The sequence below is a fragment of the Amblyomma maculatum genome, chromosome 1 (assembly GCF_055883805.1).
Source record: "Amblyomma maculatum isolate TAMU_Amacu chromosome 1, ASM5588380v1, whole genome shotgun sequence".
NCBI classification, from domain to species: Eukaryota; Metazoa; Arthropoda; class Arachnida; order Ixodida; family Ixodidae; genus Amblyomma; species Amblyomma maculatum.
Window position 1 is genome coordinate 303,584,452 of NC_139344.1, and position 14,941 is coordinate 303,599,392.

Here is a 14,941-nt window from a genome sequence, read left to right on the forward strand (position 1 = left end):
TATTAGACTGCCATCAAAGTTTAACGGAGCCAGCTACTACGATGTCCTCGACCACTATCTCGCCCCGTACGAGCGGGACAGGCCATTTAAAGATGGAGTAATCTTCCTGCATAGCCCCGTCCACACTGAGCGAGTTGTGAAAGCCTTGCTTCAAGAATAGGCTGTGCAGCTATTGGCGTGGACTCTAAAAGGTGCCGATATGAACATCATTGAGAACGTTTGGGGAACTTTGAAAAGTAATCTATCTCGTATCAATCCCAGCATGGGTCCAGGTGACCTCTGGGAGGCTGTCAAGACGGTGTGGGATAACCTCCCAGAGCAACCCGGATACGTCGACTCTTTAATTAGTCCCTTCCTCGGCGTATGACCGATGTCATTAACGTGAGCGAGAGCTTCACCTGTCATTAAACTTGGAGTGTGCATAAAAAGAAGTTTTTTCTTTTATTCGTCTCGACCTTGATGCCCTATTCTCCTTGCATGTTTTCAAAATATAGCCGATCACAGACGACTAAATGAGAGACAACTTCCTTTTCTATTTGCCTTTTTTTCTTCCAACGTAAGAAAGCAAATTTGTGCCGAGGGAAGCGATCCTTAATTAACTCACTTGCTATTCTGTGCAGCTCCTATCTTTAAATGAAGACAACGAAGGCAACACCGGCATGCTATTTGTTTTTCATGCACTTGCCAAAGCGATGGATGAGCGTTTGCATTCTATAGCTCGCGCACAAACTCGCAGAACACATCATGAGCTAGCTGTTTTTTCATCACAATAAAAACAGTGCAAATTCCATGATGGACGCAGAAAGGGAAGACGCTCAGAGGACGACGATCCGCTGTAGGATCAGCGCCTGTGTCTAGTCTTCCCTTTCTGCGTCCTTCGTGAATTTTGCTCTGTCTTTATTGTCACAAACTTGTCACGAAACGAAGAGCGAACCACGGCGGTCACGCAGGCTGAAAATCGTGCCATTCCTGAAAAAGCAAAAAGCGCCAGCTGCCGAACGCCAAATTCTACACGGGCGGGCAAACAACAAACCCTTAGATGATGTATTGAAAGTGCCCCCGGCGAGCACTGATGGTAGCAGTGCAGCTTCGCTCGTGGCGGCGATAACACGAGCATCACGTTATCGAGATCGGTCAGCCGGATGCGCCGGTGTACCCACGCTCTTTGCCACGCATCTGCTGATAGACCTCGCTGGCATGCAGTTTTTTCCACTTCAGCCACAGCTCGCGCGCTCCGCATTACTTTTGGGGCACCTGTACACTAACACATTTCTTTTTTACTGCTGAATGTGTACATACAACCATGCGTGTAGCCACTACCGGCATGACCATAACATCTGAAATGGAAGACCAAGAGAACCGTTCACATTATCAGTGATCGACTGGAATTAAGCTCTTGATTTTGTACAGTCAGTGCTTTTGTCCCTTTGTATAACTTTGTTGCCAGGACTGCCTATTGCACTTTTTTGCATTTATGCAAGTAAAAATGTAAACTGATCCTTATGTCTGATCTTTTCAATAATTTTTTTATGATTTGGTCTCTTCTTTCCATCTTGCAGATGAAGAATTAGAGTGTTCTTGATAGAGACATCTATATACAAGGTCTTCAATGAACACTTTCTAGAATGAAAAATATATTTTCAGAACAAACTCTCGGGCGTGGTGGACAATGCAGTTTGCTGTAAAACTCTTCGAATCGTACAACTCATAACCAAAAAACCCAGTAGTTAGCTTTTATATATCGCAGTTGTCCGGTTAGTCCCAATGGAGAGTTCGAAGCCATGAACAAGACGATGCCATGTGGTTTAGAATTCCCTGTTGCGACTAATCGCCCAACTGCGAAATTTAAAAAAATTGGCTTGGTTTGTATGGCTTGCGGGGTTCAACGTCCGAAAGTGTGAGTACTCATGCTATCAAAGACGCTGTAGGGAAACTTCAACCACCTGGGGATGATTACTGTGAACTGAAATCACAGAAGGAACGGGCGCCTTGCTTTTCACCTTCATCGAAAAGTGGCCGCCGTGGCTAGAATTCCATCACACGTACTTGGTTACAGTAGACGAGCGCCCTGGGCTACCATGGCGGGGCAAATAAAATGTTTGTAAGTAGGTTTTAGTTCATTAGCTGGATAATTAGTCTAGTTTTGCAGCATATTGTGTTCATCAAGGCTGAGAATTTTTCTCGCGAATATTTTTCTCTGTTCTGAAGTAACTATCTGCAGTGTACGCAGAAGTAATCGTCACACGCATGCTCCGTGAGAGGGTTCAAGTAGTTGTTTATAGCATCGACCAAATGTTGCGTAAGTGTGGCAGCTTTGACAATTGTTTCAAACCGATTGCAGGAAGCCCACGAGATATGGTAGATATTTTATATATTTAACAAATATCTATTTTAGTTTCTTTTAAGAATCTACCCAAACATTGAGGTACCCCAGGGACATCCAAATGATCTCCACAATGGAGGGCTGGGGTGGCCTAGAAAAGTCTAGGGAAGTCCCATAGAAAGTGGAAAACATCCCAACTGAGAAAAAAATAATTTGGGACAATGTAGAAAACAATATCATTTGGAGAAAAACTTAGGGTGTTTTTGGAGCGCACTGCAAGCCTTTTTTTTTTTTTTTGCTTTTCTCTGTACTCTGAATTACATTCTTCGTTGTTAATCTAGGTGCAGCCTTTTTACCCGGGGTCTTCGGAGAAGCATGTAACTACTTTGTTCTCCAAGAATGCTTTGTTTCCAGCACTGATAATAAAGTTGCACAGTCATTTAGTTAGTCACAACAATGATGCCTATGGGAACATGTACTGCTCAGAACATACTCGTTATTTACTGTGAAGAAAAAAAATGAAATCAGCTTTGACCCAATTTCGCTGCGTAGTTGTACTGTGTATTCGATGTATGACACACATGCTTTTTCCATGCCCTTCAGTGGCACTATATCTTGTTCAAATTCATTTGCACTCCCAAATAAGCTGGCTGCATTAGCTAATAATAGTTTCCTATAGGTCAAAAAACTCTAGGGGCACTTTAGACCACTAAAGTCCTGTGGTGTCTGATTCAGACCAGACGCATGAGACGGGACCACGCAAGCGCAGTATGCAAAAACCCTCCTTTATTCGTCACAGTGAAGCCACTTATATAGGGAATCATATTGAATGACGATGACGATATGTACACTGAAAGAAACGAAACTGAAACAAGAAGTAAGGATACAACATCGCCTCACACTTGAAAAATACAACATAGTAATTTGCAACAACCAAAATAACACGAAGTAAACACTTATTGTTCAGGTAAAGAAAACCCAAATCTTTCTACAGGTCGGCGTACCCTAGTGCTGCGACGCAAAGGTTGCTCCACCGAATCCTCTAAAGGAGCAACCACTTGATTAACTTCAACCCTTGTTTCCGGCAATCGCAACAATTCACCCTGTTCAGCGTCTGCGCGGCTTTCAGGCCCAGCGGTACCCGAGCAGTGATGAGGCAATTCCCATGGCCATTGTTTTATTGTCTGCGACTGATTGCAGGGAACCCGAACTAGTTTAGACGCGTTCCAGCAACGACCGTCGCTCATCAAAAAGCTATTTTTGCCTTTTCTGCCGACAATCTTGAAAGGTCCCGTGTAGTTTACCGACGCTTTCCCACCGTCTGCTGTCTTGCGTACACGAACGAAGTCCCCTACTCTAAAGGCTGGTCTTTTCGCACCTCGCCTCCTGTCCGTATACTGTTTTGCATACATATGCTTCGTCCTAACCCTAGCAGGAACATTTTTATTCGAATCGGCATGGCCACCCTCTCTTGTCGGCAAACCCACTGTATTGAGTCTTGTCCTTGGCTGGCGCCCGTGGAGCAACTTAATTGGTGACACACCCGTTGTCGCATGCGGCGTCGACCTATATATGCCGAGATAGTCAACCGCAGCAGCCTGGAGGGGCCGTTGCTCCAATCGGGCAACCTGCATGAAATCTTTCAGCACACGATTAAAACGTTCAATCGCGCCGTTTCCCTGTGGATAGTACAGAGAAGAACAACGATGCGCAATACCCCTCTCTCTCAAGAATGTTTCAAACATTTGCGAACTAAACTGAGGCCCATTATCTGTGACAATTTCTTCCGGATAGCCTTCTCGGCTGAACACAGTCTGCAAAAATTCGACCACACTCTGTGACGTCACTGTAGATGAAAAGGCAACCTCAGGCCACTTGGAATGATAATCGATCAGCGATATCATGTACCGTCTGTTGCAGAAGTTTGCGGCCCAACGCGCCGGGCAGAGGAGCAGTATCGCTCCCGAGAGGCGGCGCTGCGCCCGCCGGCGCTGCCTGTGACGTAGCTATAAAGGGTGAGGAGGCTAGTTCTCTTCTCCTCATCCCGCGGTTGATATCGCACATCTTTGCTCTCAGCCGCGGGATGAGGGGAAGAGAACAAGTCTCCTCACTCTTTATAGCTGCGTCACCAGGCAGCGCCGGCGGGCGCAGCGCCGCCTCTCGGGAGCGATACTGCTCCTCTGCCCGGCGCGTTGGGCCGCAAACTTCTGCAACAGACGGTACCTACAGTTTGAAGGGGCCCAGCCAATCGGTCCCACTATATCCATTGCTAACTTCTGCCATGGTAGCGCTGTAAACGTCACCGGCTGCAGCGGTGCAAACGACGGTTTAGCGGACTTGTCCGCGGCCTGGCAGATATGGCAAAAATGGATTGCTTCTTCTACCTGTTTATTCAAACGCGGCCACCAGTAAAGATCACGTAGTCTCTGCTTCGTCCTCACAATTCCTGGCTGACCTTCGTGCGCAAAACCAACAAGGAGCGAGGTTAATTCACTCGGAACAACTACCTGCTCGCCGCGCATCAAAGGCCATCGACGACAGAAAGCTCTTCCCGCACGTTAAAGTAAGTACGGCATTACTTCTGCTGGGAAAGCTTTTCTAGGCGCCCAACCATGTACCACGTGCACAACAACCTGTTGCAGTGTGCTGTCTGCAGCAGTAGCCACCTGCAGCCGTTCCTTTGTTAGGCACTCTGATACAACGGCCACAATTTCTCCCTGCATCGTCTGCTGCGAATCACAGTCAAGAGGTAGGCATGAAAGCGCATCGGCCACGACATTTTGCGATCCCTTTTGGTACTCTATGTCGAAGTTATAATACAAAAGTCGAGCTGACCATCTGGATATGCGCAAAGGTCGGCGTCCTGTACCGGCAGCTGAAAGTAACGTCACCAGTGCCTGGTGGTCCGTACGTAACAAAAATTTTCTACCCCACAAGTAGACGTGCCAGCGCTCGCACGCGAAGAGACAAGCAAGGGCCTCACGTTCCCCAGCGGAGTACTTCCGCTCAGCAGGAGTCAGGGCACGTGATGCGAAGGCCACCGTGCGTACGCTGTCACCATCGCGTTGCTGAAGAACGGCTCCCAGACCCTTATCAGAAGCATCTGTCGTAACAATTACATCAAGGTCTGGGTTAAACATTTGTATGACTGGGCTTGAAGACAAAGCTGTCTTAACAAGCTGGAAGCTACGCTCAGCCTCATCATCCCACGTGAACTGTTGACCAGACCGCAGGAGCCTTCTAAGCGGCTCGACGAGATCAGCAAATCGCGGCACAAACCGAGCATAGTAACCAGCGAGACCCAAAAATGACCTCAAAGTGGCAACATCGTGAGGAGCAGGCACTTTGACAATAGCGTCAACCTTAGACTGCAATGGTGTGAGCCCTTTTGAGCTCAACGTATGCCCTAAAAAGGATAGTTCTGAAACAGCAAATGTGCATTTCTGGTTGAGCTGGAAACCTGAATCACCAATGCGTTTTAGCACCTGGTGTAGATTCTTGTGGTGCTTCTCACGTGTCTTGCCCCACACAATCACATCATCAATGTAACAAAGTACGCCTTTACAATCTTTCAAAATATGCTGCATCATTCTCTGAAAGGCTGAAGGGGCAGATGCAAGGCCAAAACACACTCTCTTAAAACGAAACAATCCTTCGTGTGTGATAAAGGTGGTTAGTCCCCGACTTTCCGGATCCAGTTCTAGCTGGTGGTATGCCGACGCTAAGTCGAGCTTTGAGAAGCACGTTCCTCCAGCTAGTTCATGAAGTAATTCCTCTGTATGCGGAAGAGGAAACCCAGACGGCCACTGACGTCCGACGGACAACCGAACTCGGCCGCAACTCGGCGGCCGATTTCGGACGTCCGCCGGAATTCCGGCGTACGTACGAAAGCGGATGGTCGAATCCGTTCGCCCAGCGGACAGCCGCCCAACGTCCGCCACTGGATTTGCTTTTACACAGCTATGATATAGTTTGTAGTCGTCGTGCTCATCTGAACTGCGTATAAATCAGTAATGCCGTCAAGTCTGCATTATATGATGCCAGAGCGAATCGATGCGATAGAAAGCGTTTCCATTAAACAGTTTTTTTTTTATTTTCCGCATGTTTCATCGTTGAATTCTTCCATCAAAAATTTTTGATTAAAAGTTAAATGACCATTAAACATGTTTCTATCATGATGCTTCGGTGAAATTTTAATCAGTGGCTGAATAGACGCAGCAAGCTCAAGAAGAACGAAACCGAACCTATCTTCAAAAAAATCTGAAATGAGCCAATCTAATCCACCTGACAAGTTGATTTAGTCATGGAAGATGGCTTCACGTTTCCGTGTTCTGCATTTTCTGCGCAGTTACAAATACCTATGGCTGTAATGCACTGCTAGCATTGTTTTTGCTGTGGCTTGGTGCGGCTGGCACACTTTGTTCACCCGCTGATTCCAAAGTAAGTATTTCACCGAACTTTTGTTTCTTTAGTTGAACTTTTCGATGCACCGATGGTGCTGAGCTTTTGGGTCAGGAAACAGCTCTGTACTGCAGCCGAACGGTCGAGTGCTTTAGGCGAGACTGACAGGATGGCTCCGCGCCGACTAACTAAAGTGCAGCCTCAAGTCTGAGGGCCATCTTTCTCGGCATTACTGGACGCTGCGCCAGTAAGCAGCGCAACTTCTCTGTCTCTGATAAAGGAGTGCCTGCCCGAGCTTTAAAGGAGTTATTTTGTTAACCATGCGCAACGTGCTGAGTTGTAAAAACTATACGAGAAAACTTTTGCACTCCTCGAGCCTATCGTGCGACATGCCTACACTTTTTTTTTTTTTTTTTTTTTTTTTTTTTTTTTTAATGGACAGCCGCTGATCTTTCTCTCTCGAGCTTTACGGCAACTACAGTTTCTAGAAGGAACGGCTGTAGCTACTAAATAACTAAAGGTTTAGTACTCTCCTTCAGCTTTGACAAACCAGGACAGCACCTTGCGCATGTTGGTTATGCATGTGGGACCGAACCGCGCAGAACAACCGGACAAGGAGATGAGAGAAAAAAAAAAAAGTCAGCACTTGTCTTTTCCTTGACCCGTTGTTCTGCGCTGTTCTGGCACGAATTTGACATACCGCCGCCGCGATACAGTTGGGCTGTGAGCTCTGGTGCCTGCAACGCCTTCTTTTATGCAAAACAGGGGTACTGGGAGGCCATGCAAGCCGCGGGCTCAAAAAAAAAAAAAAAAAAAAAAAGAGAGTTGAGCAAAAGTGAGATGAAAACAAAATTGTTGTTGCTTTGTCCTTACAGATATTCAAAGGCTCCTCAGAACTTCACTATTATTGACAGCGAGATAATGCCAAAGCTACACTAGAGCCATGCAGCACCTTATAGTGCATGATACTGAGCTTATGTCTCGCACTGAAAGCTCTTACCATGTTCTTAGATTATCATATTAAAGTAGCTTTAAACCCATGCTTGTTAATACAGTGATAGCCATAAATTTAATCTAGGGCATCATGCTCACATACAAGGCTTCTGATTACCGCTGGTCACATGATGTGGGCTATAGCAGAAACCTGTACCTGGTCATCTTACAAGCATTTGTGCAATTGATGCTTTTAATGTGTTGTAAAAGATTTTGTGTTCTGTTTCTGTATGGGAATGCTTTCCTTATTGAAGGCTAACATTTGGCTTGCTACAGCAAAACCTCTACCTAGTCATCCTAAAAACAGCACTGCAGTTGGTGCTTTTAGTGTATTGTAAAAGTATTTGTGTTCTGCTTCTGTATGGCAATGCTTTTCTCGTTGAAGACTAGCATGAGGCTTCCAAAAATTTTTCAGATGCCATTTGCTGTAGCCGATTTCGTAGGCCAACAGGAAGCAGCACTTTGAACATGGAAAACTGTCATCCACGGGGGAAAAACAGCAACATCCCTTTGCATTCTCATTTCTTTGGTATGGCTAAAAGTGAGTATTGTATCATTATCTATATTATTAATATTGAATCATGATTGTCAGTGTTGAAGTTGTTTGAGCGTGATGATTTTAAACACATAGGACATCCCTTCGACATTAAGGTTTTAGCTTGTTTACATGTAGGATGTAGAACTGGTTTCAACAAACTTAATGCAGCAAATTCTTTTTACATTGTCCACCATGTTACTTTTTGTCATTGGACGCAGTCGTCCACTCTTAGCTTGAATGGGAATGTGTGGCATGCAGTTTGCAAAATAGCAATGCATCCGTCACAGCCATGCATCAAGGCTACGTGGCTTGTGTGTAGAGGGACCAGCCGCTCCAGCTTCACGTCAACTGCCTCTTTGCTCCGGTGTGCAGACGTGCATTGAGGCAAAGTGGTTTATGTGTAGAGAAACCAGGAGCTTCTTTGTCACATCTGGCTGTTTGTTACGGTGTGCAGATGCGCATTGAGGCAAAATGGCTGATGTGTAGAGGGACCAGGAGCTGCTGCTTAACGTCCTTCGCCTCTTTACTACAGTGCACAGCCGTGCATTGATGCTAAGTGGCTTGTGCATGGAGGGCCCAGGAGCTGCAGCTTCATGTCTGCCTCTTCGCTCAGGTACGCAGGTGCGTATTGAGGCAAAATGGCTTATGCATAGAGGGACCAGGAGCAGCTGTGTGGCGTAGTGTGTATATTTGCTATGGTGCGTATCGAAGTACAATGGGGGGCTCATGTGTAAAGGTACCATGAGCTGCTGCATCATGTTGTCTGCCTCTTTACTATGGTACGCAGGCATGCATCAAGGCAAAGTGACTTATGCATAGAAGGACCAGGAGCTGTTGCTTCACATCTGCTATGATGCGCAGCTGCGTATTGTGGGTGGTGGTGGAAAACATTGCCATCAGATACAAATACAGGAGGTTACTAGCTGACCCTGGGGGGGCCTGTCCTGACAAAAACAAGGGGTCCCTAGTTTGGGACCCCAGTGGTGGTAGAGGGACTAGAGGCTGGTACTTCACGCTGTCTGCCTCTTCGCTACGGTGTGCGGCTGCGATGGATGCAGTGGCATCTCAAAAAGTGCATGCCACGCACTCGCATGTTCAGCCTGAGTGGACGACTGTGTACCTGCTATAGCTTTGTTATTCATAGAATAAACCTAGGCCAAGTTGGATAAATTATAGCTCACCTCATATGTGGTCAGCAAAGAAAAGCCACTCCAGAAAATCTGATGCATTTACTGTCATAGGATTCTTATTCATATACATGCTACTGACAAGTCAGATTCTTTACCCTCAGAAATGCCAGAAAAACAACCAAGGGTGCGTCTGTAATAGTCTAGCTTGCTCTTTCTCTGCAGACTTGAGTCAGATGTGTGTTCCATTGCTGTGGGTGGGACAGGTGTGAATCTTTGATTTTAAGCTTGCAACAAGTATGTTATTGTAGTTTAAAGGCAAAACGGTACTAATAATCGTAGCCCCCCGTGGCCTTTATCCCCTTTTAATAGTGTTGCTAGACACTGAATTATTAGTTTACTCTGCACTGTTTCTGTCTAGTTAATGTGCTGAGATGTAGATATATTTATATGACTTGGAGTTGTCGACTTTGCACTTAGAAACATTGTAGCGTTATCTGATGTGTTGCTTTCATTTCTTTAATGATTTCTGTAAGGGATCGGTGGGTATGCTAGGCACCATTATTAGTCTGCTCTTTTTGGGTCACCTGTTCAATGCCCAGCTGCGGCCGTCTCCCACTTGCCCTCGGACAGGAGGCAGAGAGACGCGCACAGAGAGGCAGCTACAGCAGCTACAGTGCTTAACGGAAATGTAGGCAGAGAGGGAAAGAAGTCCCCTCTTCCGAGGACTTTGCTGTCGCACTCGAAGACGCGGGGACAGGCAGTTTGTTCTCGTTGCTGTGTCATGTAGGGGGCTCATTTTTATTTAAGGAGCTTTACGAACAGTATACAACTAAGGGGTCCTTAGTACTAAGCACTAAGGGATCCTTAGTACTAAGCGTACTAAGGGATCCTTAGTACGCTGACTGGACCCATCACCCGGAGGCAGCACTGCTTTGAAACGAGCACCTCTTTTGGAAGAACTGCTTATCGTTCAAAGAAAAAACACTGTCAGGTTGAAGGGTGTAAGGCCCTCTTCCTTGTTGGGGAGCCCATAAAAGTGACAATTATTCAGTGCAGGCGCACTGAGTGGGGTCTCGTTGAGGATTCCAACCCTGGATGTCAACAATGGTGGGAGATAGCGGCGTTGAAAAAGGGCAAGTGTGTAACAGTGACGGTATGATGTGGGTTGGCTCTTCTGTTGTGGTCCGCAATGGTGCTGACTCGGACGCCAATAATTGCAATAATTGCCCTGTAAAAGGAGCCGCCAAGGATGCAAGCTTTGGGCAATGGTTGCGCACGTGGGACACCGTTTTGATGGATTCTAATTATTTGTTTTCTTTTTTTTTTCTTAGGGGAGAGAGTTTGGCATGTGACCTAGTGAGCCAATCATTTCGAGGTCCATTCTCTAAATTCCGTTTGTTGTGAAACGAATTTGTTGTCCCTTTTGCATTGCTTGTATTAGGGAGAGGGTGAAGAACTTATGAAAGTGGAAAGACATGCCAAAATGTTTGTTAGCCAGTCATGTGTGAGTTCGTTGTCATGGGGGGGAAGAAATGTGGGCGGAGTCCCGAAGTTAATGAAACGGCCCCGCGGCCTGGAGAACTCGTTCTGAGCTAGATTTTGATCTCTTTACTCTTCGGCATAGATCATGGTCATTGTTTCACCTGTTGTAAATACGTACATTCATGTATAAAATTTTCAGTTCATCTTCCTCTCCGTGTGCAAGTTGTTGTGGCCAGATGCAGTAAATTCACTATTTTCATTTCTATATAACGTGCCTTTCTGAAGATGGTGAGCTCTTTTGTCCAATCCTGTAAGAAAGCTGCAAAGCGCTCCCAAATCTTCCACAAAACTGTGTGATATCTTTAATACTAACTGCGGCTTGGTGTCACTCAAAACATGTAATTGAGGTAGATTTCTTCCCCCTCCCCCTCTTTTTGTTTGTTCAAATGAGGATCAGCAGACACTAACTCTTGCTTTTGTAATGCCCTAGGCCCCGCCTTAAGGTAGTACTCCAATGTCAATACCATTTTTATAGCTATGGCTGTCCAACAGCACTAATGTCTTTTATACACTTTTTTTTACTAATCTCTTACCCAAGTGGTGGCTTATACTGCGGGGGCAAAAGTCTGTACAGTATGTCTGTAGATTTTGGACTAGAATCGCGATGTAAACGAATTGTGACCTTATTTCTCTTGCACACATGAAAGAACTAACGTTCAACTTTCACATCGACAAGTATGGTCCGAGTTTCCTGGTTGATGTGAAAGTTATGTGCTTTGATTGCAGTTTGTGTAGTCCACACACTTGTCCCCGATATTACATAGGGGCAAATTAGGCGCCTTTACATGGGCAGTTTCTTTGGCGCCCACTACCTTCCCCATAAAAAAGCTACAGTGTTTCTTGTGAACAGCTGGCTGCATTTATAAATACCATTATTTTTTTTTGTAATTTGTTGTGCGTAGTTGAAAAATCCATGACATACATGCACAGCTGGTTGCCAGAATTATGCAACCATATTTCAGTAACTAACATCCATGCTGCATGCTGCCGGTAATACATCAGGTGCTTGTGGTTGTCAGCTTTTTGTTTTGTGTAACTATAAGCCTTGCTATTGTAATGTCACATATAACACTGTGGGTAAACAAATAACTTTTAACTCTTGTAGAAGCATGAACACTGCACAATCACTGCGGCGGGCTATGCTTCCACATTGGGCTTTAGCCACATGTCAAATGTCTATCTTTATTCTGCTGCAGTAGCTTGCATGTTATCAGATAAGTTACTTCGTCGCAGCTGCTCTAAGGAGACGCTTTCTAGACGCTTGTAGCCTAGATGTTGATGTCAATATACCCCCGACACGCCCAGGGAATGTCTTCAGTAGAGTGTACATGGAAACCAGCGAAATGTGCAGTTTACAGAACAAAAAGGTAACAATTTTAAATGATGTTATTATTGATCACTTCTTTTCAGAGCAGGAACAATGACTTTAGAAATCTGCCTGTTAAACCGCTCAAAATGCAGGTTTCTGCCGCCAATGCGTACCTGTGTAATACTGCAATGCTCTGGCTGTGCTTTATGTTCATATACAGCATCCTTTATGCTTAGTTTCTCTGCATGTGCACTCCATGTCTTGGGCATTGCTGAGGGCGCATAGCAGCAAGCATAACATGCCATGTTTGTTCAGAGTGGCATGTTCAAAGAGACGACATAAAAACATTAAAATACTGAATGCCAGGTTCTGGTCAAACTACGTTTATATCTTTTGTTATTCTGCATGGGTTTTGCTGCAGTTATATGACCTTTCTATATAGTATGTGACAGTTCTGAATGGAGATGCATGCGTACAGTGCCATCTGGAAAAAGCAATTGAGAGAAACTGGCAGTTGCCCTTGGAGATGTGTAATCAATGTTCAGCACAGATAACTTGAATTTCATTTTCCCTTCTATTGCAGGAGGAGCCCAGCCTGCTCTTTCCATCTTAGGCCTGAAAGACTAGCAACAGCTGATCGAGCAAATGCACAGGATAGTAACTGCTCCTGGAATCCCAGCCTGCGGAGGCCGCCCACACAGAACTCGATCATCTCGCTAATTCCGAAATATTAGGTTTCAATAAATACCTTTTCCTCCACCACCTCCCCAAGGGAAGAGCTGTCACGGCCAAGGATAATTAAAAAAAATTATTCAAGTAGATTCTTAATACTCCAGTTGGCCTGCATTTTACCATGCCATTCCTTAACATCGATATTTTTTTAGTGTAGACTATTTATGCATGCAGTTTTTGCAATAAAGGCAAAAAAAAATGCTTTTTTTACAACCTCGCATGCTGGTATGCCTATGCACTTAGCATGTTTTCAGGAATGGTGCATTTGTGTAAAGCTCAGCTAGCATATGTGCCTCTTTGATGGAAGTTTTAATTGCACACTACTGTTCAGTGCTTTGTGTGTGAAAGTAAAGCAGACAACAGGAAACTTGAACCTGTTGCATATTCTATTGTCTGCTTTACTCTCACGACAAAGGCATTGAGCACTAGTATGTGACTGAAATTTCCATGGCACATGCTTGCTGAGCTTTACACGAATGTTCATCATCATCATCAGCCTGATTATACCCACTGCAGGGCGAAAGCCTCTCCCATATTTCTCCACTTAACCCGGTTCTGTGCTAGCTGCATCCACTTGACCCCTGCGAACTTCTTAATCTCATCCGCCCACCTAACTTTCTGCCGCCCCCTGCTACGCTTTCCTTCCCTTGGAATCCAGTTTGTTACCCTCAGCGACCATCGGTTATCCTCTCTTCGCACTACATGTCCTGCCCATGTCCATTTCTTCTTAATTTCCACTAGAATGTCGGTAACTTGAGTTATTTCTCTGACCCACTCTGCACGCTTTCTATCTCTTAATGTTACCCCTACCATTTTTCGTTCCATAGCCCTCTGGGTTGTCCTCAACTTAAGTAGAACTCTCTTGGTTAGCCTCCACGTTTCAGCCCCATAGGTGAGTACAGGCAAGATGCAACTGTCGTATACTTTCCTCTTGAGCGATACCGGTAAGCTGCTAGTCATAATCTGCGAGTGCTTGCCAAATGCGCACCATCCCAATCTTATTCTTCTTGTTATTTCCTTTTCATGGTCCGGATCTGCGGTTACTACCTGTCCTAAGTAGACATATTCGCCTACTACTTCCAGTATTTCGCTACCTAATGTAAACTGCTGTTCCTTCCCGAGGCTGTTGAACATTACCTTAGTCTTCTGCACGAATGTTATTGGCAAGTTTTTACACGAATAGCGGGCCCTGCAAGCATGTTCCGGGAAACGTCCGAATGTCCGCCTCCGGCTGCCCGTCGGACGTCCGTGGGACGCGATCCGGATCCACGAACGATAGTCCGACGGACGTCCGCTGTACGTATATCGAACATAACCGGACTTCCGTCGGATGTCCGAAGGTCCGAGAATGGACGTCCGTCGGACGTCTATGGCCGTCTGGGAAAGCATCGGCAATTACTGCCTTGTTCACTTCACGTAGGTCCACACACAACCTAATTGAACCGTCCTTCTTCCTCACGACGACGATCGGTGAAATGCACTCCGATGCGTCGACAGGTTCAATTATATCTTCGGCCAGCAGGCGTTTTTGAGAGCGTGACGTCAAAATGACGAGGCTCAGACATGTGAAGTGTGACGACATCACGGCTTTAGCCAATTACAAGCAGGCTAGGGTGCTTAATAGCAAAGCCCCACCCCGGAAACTTTTATTTGCACGATAAAGGGGCCGTGTGCGAACACTTTTCGTGAAAACGCAGCGAATAAAAGTATAATTGTTCTATTTACCTAAGAAACATTGTTCGAAGCTATAATACGGCAACTAAAAATAGAAGCATTTTCAGTATTACAATTAAATGTGCGCCTAGGTAACGATTTTCGCCGCGAGGGTCAGCTGACGACAGCGAGGCGTGAACATGGCGGCCTGCAAAGAAACAGCTGATTTTCCCGTCTAGTTGCTGCTTTTTACGCGTAGTTTAAAATCGAGGTCCTCTGCGGATGTTGTTAGTTGCCGGAAACATCTGACTGAAAGCAGT

General features: G+C 45.6%; 1 long non-coding RNA gene across 1 annotated transcript; it reads left to right on the plus strand.

Moving 5' to 3' along the window:
• The first annotated feature begins 6,632 nt into the window (after positions 1–6,632).
• On the plus strand, positions 6,633–13,301 carry LOC146206958 (uncharacterized). Its single transcript, XR_014702342.1, has 3 exons — positions 6,633–6,763; positions 8,133–8,258; positions 12,820–13,301. It is a non-coding gene; the product is annotated as an uncharacterized LOC146206958 (long non-coding RNA).
• The last annotated feature ends 1,640 nt before the right edge of the window (positions 13,302–14,941 follow it).